The following is a 7,386-nucleotide window of genomic DNA, read 5'->3' on the forward strand; positions in this document are numbered from 1 at the left end:
AAATTTCAATTAAAGAAGTGAATTTATAGTATTACCTTATCACGAATCCTGGAGTCTTGTAGAACTCAATTTCTGTAATAATTGGACGCAGACAGATATAAATTGTCAAATTTATTCAAAAACAAAGACTAAATGTAGCACTACACTAATTATACAAAAGGGAAAAACTAATTAAAATTCAACTCTAGATCAACAAATCAAAGACAAATCACTTCCGTGACCAAATCAAAGACCATGGGATCGCATATGATAACACACAAATCTTTAAACAAAAAAGGTTATAAACACATTGACTACAATACCGGTTAGTAAGACGAAGGTGAGTCTCTCATTAGTATTGTTAGTCAGACATTAAATAACTACGCAGGTTAGTATTTATGTCAGGTAACTTCTCGTTATATATATATATATATATCAGTCTCATTAACGTTTAGGTACAGAGAAAGATCCTATCATTACTTGTTACCACAATTTCCCTTAACTGATTATTATTCAATGATTAAGGATAGGCAGGGCCACCAATAATCTAATGTCTATTCACTTGTGTCAATTTCAGACTAAACAGTTAAACAGGAATGAGAAGATATTTCTCGGCGTTGACAGATTTTATTTCTAAAATTATCAACAAAACAGTTGAATGCAACACACATTTATATTTAAGAAAACTAAATGATATTACACATTCTAGAGTTATGAATCACAGATTAACATTTCTAATTGATTTCTCAAATGTCATGAATCACAAACTCCAAACTGTTAAACTTATGTGAACTTCGTCGCAGAGAGGCCTCTCTGGCTTCGGGCTCAGATAACAGCACACGGCACGAGGTCTGTGTGGTTTGGAACAAAGGCAGTCCGGTTCGGCTTTGTCCAAGAACTTCCACTCAGTCGATGCACCTGGAAGTTGGGGTTTCGCGAATGTAGAGTCTTTTCCAAACAGATTTTCCATTGGTTTGAATGCTCCAAGGTTGTGCACAAAATCTTCTTTGTAAGCAGGGTTCCACCGTAGTTACTTGAAGACAAAGTCTTTGAGGAAAGCAGGGCCCTGTTCCTTCCAAGGGTCAAGTTTCTTAAGACTCAAATAGCTATTTAAATGACTGACACTTTCGTATTCAGTCGACTTAGTCAATTGTCCAGCTGTAAAACTCCACTGATCAGGTGGGTCTGTAAAGTTATTTATTTAATAAAGTCCTTTAAAAGAATTCTTCGTACGGCTCAATCTCCTTCTCCCAGTTTAATTCTTCTGTTGCCGGCAAAGACTTGGTTGGTTTCTGGTTCCGGTTCTGGCAACAGAGCTACAGGTTGCGAGTTTCTGGTTCAGGTGAGAGAGAGAGTAAGAGAGAGAGACCGTGCGCTGTTCTTTATAGTCTGTCAGATCAATAGGTGATTGGTTCTTGATTTTTTTAGATTGGATTTCGGTTTCAGCCCCCAGTGTCCTATTGGAGGGGGGCTTGATTTATGACTGATGTCAATCCATGCCATCTTTTGGAAATGCCGGTTGGCCCGGGTTCGTAGCTCTATGTCGGGATTTCGGCTCTCGTCCACTTCAAAGAGTTTTTATTACCTACAGGCCCCTTTCTCCTATCTCATAGCAGGATTCCAAACTATTTGGCCTATTCTCGGTGCCATCCTCCCAAGACTGTCACTTTGATGTAAACCAGTTCACATGCTGATGAGTTAAGGAAATCTGATAAATTTGGGGGGGAGAGGTCTTCTTTAGATCAGTGCTTCAGCTCAGAGCTAAAATGCTCTTATCAGAATACACCCAACATAACGCTACACTGGTTAATTCTGTTCTGGGAAAACCACAATCCTGCAGGTTTAATAAGTCTCTCTACATATCAGTCCCTGAGTACCTTCAACCAATGGTCATTTTGACCAATTAAGCCCAAGAATTGAGTCAATTAAGTTGTCAAGGACTACCCAGTGAAGACGTGAACTCACGACTAGGTCACACTGTGAGCTCACCAGAGCAGACATTACACTGAGCTCACTGTGAGCTCACTTAGCGCTTTTCCAGCGACATGGTGCCGGTGCTGGAGCCGGAGCTGCTGCTCGGCCTGGGATCCAGCTGATCTTTTTTGAACCGGCCCGCTTTTCCACCGGTTTTGACGTCACTGGATGTGGGCGTTCCCAAGCATGGAGTAGAAGTGGAGAAACACAGCAATAGTAATCAGCACCGAGGCGACTGCGTCTTTAAACCCCATTTAACATCACAATCAAACTCATTCCGCGTCTATGGCAAATCGTAACCCTAATGTTACAAATGTTCCCTAAATATGTGTTTTGCAGAATACACAAGCAAACGTTATGGAATATCAGCATTTTATCGACACACATGATATAACTTATTGTTCTTTAACATTGATGAGAATAATTAACATGAATAAACTTACTGCTGAAGATGTAACCCTTACCCAGTGGCTAACCCTAACTATGTTACAAATGTTCCCTAAACACTTATTTTGCAGGATCAATAAAAAATTGTTAGGATTTTTTAAACTTTTACTGACACACATAGTTAATAGCAATGTGTTATAACTTTACCAAAAATAATAATCTGTATATCTTTAATTGTTTAGACGTCATTAAGATATAATGCATCTTTCACATAGGGAACATTTGTAACATGTTAGGAAAAACAAACAAATGATTTGAAAATATTCATAATTACAGCATACAATTTGTCAGGCTTCATAAGAATGGTATTTATAACATACTCTGTAAAAATCAAGCAAATAGCATTTGTGGTTCACGAGAAAATATATATATATAATCAAAGCTATCAGACTATAGCAGCCGGTGTATGAAGACACATACGATTATACAGCATTATTTGGCAGCTTCGCAAGACCTAATTTGAAACGTTGTTGGTAAGTTAGATAATTAGTGGGGACCCTCTATTTGCAGTTCTTCCCCTCCATAATTGCTAAAATAAAGTTTTACTGACATTTTATTGACCCTACCACTGCATAGGGCACATCTGTAACATGAACGCTACTGAATGGCACATACATTGAAAACTACGGAGAACTGAGACAAATCCACTTTACACTTCATAAATAATCTTAAAACGTTTCCAACCAAGGCAACACCCACTTGAAATACGTTCATTCTCATTTTTGGTAAACAAAAAGAGAGATTGTTACATATGTTCCCTATGATGCATCTACAGAGAGAGAGAGACAGACAGACACTAACACTCTCTCTCTCTCTCTCTCTCTCTCTCTCTCTCTCAGCTGGGAGTGTGTGGGAGGGGTCTGCAGTGAGCGGGAGTGCTGCTGAGAGCTCTGTCCTTTGGCTGCGTTTTTTTGTTGCTTTACTTTTTTCAGTTTGTTTATTTTGTCTTCTGTTTTCAGTGCTTTTCTTATTGTGGGGGAACAGGGGAGGGGAGGGGGGAGTACCGGTAGTTCTTCCCGGGTCGGGGGGTCGGACCCCCTGAATGCGTCTTTTGAAAAACTGACCCGACGCCATGGAGTCAAGATCGCTCCGGTGCAGTTCTGCCCCCTAGAGCAGTGTGTGTTAGCGGTTGGGGAGGTAGCAGGGTGTGAAAATATCAAGTCTGCTGCCATTGTTATCTTCTTAAAAACCACTGATCTGGTCAATCAGCTAGTGGCTAATGGCACAGTGTTAGACGACACTTTCACCCCGGTGTTGCCGCTCGCTGCTCCTGCCCGGAAGGTAACGCTGTCTAACGTCCCTCCGTTCATCCGCACCGGCTCGGGCAGCTGATGTCCGGCATTAAGAGGGTCCCGCTGGGCTGCAAAGCCCCGCAACTGAAACACGTCGTGTCCTTCCGAAGGCAGCTGTATATGATCCTCAATAACATCAATGAGGATCTTAATGTCATTTTTAAATTTAAGATCGACAATACCGACTACGTCGTGTTCGCTACTTCGGAGTCCATGAAGTGTTTCAGGTGTGGGAGCGAGGGGCATGTCGTGAGGAACTGTCCCGAGCAGGACAGGGAGCGGGAGGAGGAGCGGGGCGACGCGGGGAGGAATAGAGACACCGGCCCGCAGCCACAGATGCAGCGGGCAGACAGAGATCGAGCCCCGGCGGAGGAGACAGTCGCCGGTCGGACCGATGGTACCACTGATGCCGTGACGGGGGAAGAGCTGCCCGGAGGCGATGACGCACAGCTGGGGGACGGGGTCGAGGCAGCGGGGGATAGTGACGACCGAGACGCCGGGGGGAGATGGTGTTGAGGCGGTGCACGGGGCGCTGGTTAGTGACGAGGAACAACCTCAGCAGCCAGCAGACGGGCGGACAGACACACAGGGTGTAGCCGAGGAGGAGGCAGGGCCAGGCTCGGCGGTACAAGCCGAGGCGCCGGGTGGAAAAAACGCACTAAGAAGGTGCTGGGAGGGAGCACGGACGGTGTTGGTAAATAGTGGCAGTAAAAGAAGTGGTGGCACAGTAGTGAAGCTGGGGTAGCGAGCGGCTTGGTGGGGAAAGGTCCGGCTACACGCTGGAGCATCGCGGCAGCCACCGGGGACGCCTCGGGCTCGGAGTGACAGTGAGGGCGGCTTCACGGATTCCTCTCTCGCCTCCTCGTCCTCGGTGAGTCAGAGCTGCAGTGAAGGATATCAGGAGGTTTTTAGAGAAAACGAAGGGAAAGAGGTCTGTTGTAGTGGAGCAGTTTTTCCCAGATCGTGCACGCCTGCTGGCCTCTATTAAGTTTTTACAGAAACCCTGACCTATCAATTTGTACAACACTCACTGAAAACCATGGTTGGGGTCAATTCCTGTTTTTCAATTCCAATTCCTCCTACAAATCAATTCAAAATTGCAATTACTTTTTGCATTCACAGAATATTCTTTATTGGAATTGAATTGAAAAGGGAATTAAAAATTGAATTGGAATTGACCCCAACCCTGTTGAAAACAAAACAAAAAATACAGATCTGGTTCTTCAAATCTTCACTCTGGTTTCATTCTGTGTCGTAGTTCATTTATCTTGCTGTTAATTGCACCACCAAATACACTCTTTGGGGTACTGGGCAATTTTTTCAAGGTAGCCCCTAAAAAACATATATATATATATATGGTATATATATGAATATGATTAAAAAAAAACAATCCTGCAATACATTTATTTAATATTTGCAGTAATTATCTCACCGGTAACTGTGGTTCATCAAGGTCACTATCATCTGAAATTTGAAGTTTTTTGTTTGGTTTAGGTACTCTCTTCATTTTAGGACAGGGCATTTTTGTTAGGTCATTAAGTTTTCTTCTTAGTTCGCCTTCTTTTCCTAAAATAAAAATAAAATAAATAAAACCCTGCATTATGTCCACAGATATTTGGGGATTATATTTATTTGTCATAAAAATACTGTGCTTTGACCATACAAATTAAGATGAACAGCCAACACTGAATCAAAACTGAAGTAAAATTATATCTGGTTTAATTTATTTTGTGATTTGGGGGATTTTATTGTAAAGCACAACACACAATAAATCGTTCTTACAAATGCCAGTCAAGTATGACGAGTTTTTAGCGCCCTCACCACCACCTACCATGTTATAAGAGTATGTTAGAAGTACAACACATTAATAACTTAAACATTCATTTCAAATATACTGTGATTGTATATATCAAATAGCATGTAAAGACTTTAATGTTTTTTTTTTAAATAAACATTGTTACCAGTCATAATGATCTGCGCTTCATGGACAGGCCATCCACCTTTTGGAGGTTTGTTCGTGTCTCTCCACTCTGCTCTGAAGTTTCGAGTCGTCTCTTCGTCATCATCAGCAATGCTGAATAAATCAAAATTGCGAAAGCAAGCAGTGGGAATCACGCTGTAAGAGTCTTTGTCGACCCCGCTTTCCCACTTCACCAACGCGTGCATCACCGCCATACTACCTTCACCTTCTCGTCCGTTTTTTCTGCGCCTTTTTCCCCCGACAAGTCACGGCACAAAAAACAGTCCCGCTCTGCATTCTGGTACTTGGCGTTCTTAATAACACCAACAGGGTGTAATCGCATAGACCACTCGAGTATAAAGTACTACATATCCCATCAGTTACAGTTTTTTTTCATCTTCTGAAACTGCAATTTAGCACTTTCAACTGTTTCTTAGTGATTCCTAGAATTACTAACCGGTATTGTAGTCAATGTGTTTATAACCTTTTTTGTTTAACGATTTGTGTGTTATCCTATGGGATCCCATGGTCTTTGATTTGGTCACGGAAGTGATTTGTCTTTGATTTGTTGATCTAGAGTTGAATTTTAATTAGTTTTTCCCTTTTGTATAATTAGTGTAGTGCTACATTTAGTCTTTGTTTTTAAATAAATTTGACAATTTATATCTTTGGAATTGGTGTCTGCGTCCAATTATTACAGAAATTGAGTTCTACAAGACTCCAGGATTCGTGATAAGGTGATACTATGAATTCACTTCTTTAATTGAAATGTATAAGTGTACCTTACGCTACATATATGTATGTATGTATGTATGTATGTCCAATTGCTTTGACAATACAAATGAATTGAATTGAGAGAGAGAGAGAGACAGACAGACAGACTGACAAACAGAAAAACAGACAGACACAGACACACACACACACAGAGCCAGCCAGCCAGCCAGCTCAGCGATGACATCACGAGCCTCTCTCAGCTGACTGCTATGACATCACAGAGCACGTACATTCCGTTGCTTGCCGTCTGTCAACCACTCAGTCACTGCCAGCCAGACTGGCTGGCTGGCTGGATGGGGGGGCTGCTTGCTGCTGCTGCGTACCTTAGCAAGCTTATTTGCTTGACCGGCCTTCCTACTCCTCTGCCCACATGCCCACCTATGCCCGATCTGCTGTTCACCTGGATCACAGCTCCGCCCCAACAAGGCAGAGCCCCCCAAGAATGGTACAAACTCACCCACGATCCCCTCCATGGAAAGCTTTAGCAAAAGGCAAAAGCGTTATACGTAATGAAGAGGAACCCGAGTCCAAGACGCATCCGACCAGCCATACATATTTGTGTGTATTAAAGATCACATTTTCTTACATTTAGTTTTTCTGTACTTTATTACATCTTATTGTGATTTATAAAAGTATTGTTTCTTTTCCATATGTATGTATGTATGTGTGTGTGTGTGTGTGTGTGTGTGTGTGTGTGTGTCTGTCTCTGTGTGAAAGTTAGTGTGTGTGTCTGTACGTGTGTGTGCCTGTCTCTGTGTGATAGTGTGTGTGTGTGTGTGTGTGTGTGTGTATATGTCTCTCTGTGAAAGTGTGTGTGTGGGTGTGACAGTGTGTGTGAGTGTCTGTCTGTCTGTCTGTCATGTAACTCGCACATCTGTGAGGGCACCATTTTTGCAGAAGAGATGTACACATTTTGGAGCAACATATGCTGCCATCCAGACATCATCTTTTCCAGTGACG

General features: G+C 42.3%; 1 non-coding gene across 1 annotated transcript; it reads right to left on the reverse strand.

Annotated features, from left to right (window-relative positions):
- Window positions 1–6,840: 6,840 nt before the first annotated feature.
- Window positions 6,841–6,955, reverse strand: LOC136742951 (U5 spliceosomal RNA). The gene has a single exon (XR_010815073.1). It is a non-coding gene; the product is annotated as a U5 spliceosomal RNA (small nuclear RNA).
- Between the last annotated feature and the right edge of the window lie 431 nt (window positions 6,956–7,386).

This window comes from Amia ocellicauda, unplaced genomic scaffold (genome assembly GCF_036373705.1).
Source record: "Amia ocellicauda isolate fAmiCal2 unplaced genomic scaffold, fAmiCal2.hap1 HAP1_SCAFFOLD_75, whole genome shotgun sequence".
NCBI lineage: Eukaryota > Metazoa > Chordata > Actinopteri > Amiiformes > Amiidae > Amia > Amia ocellicauda.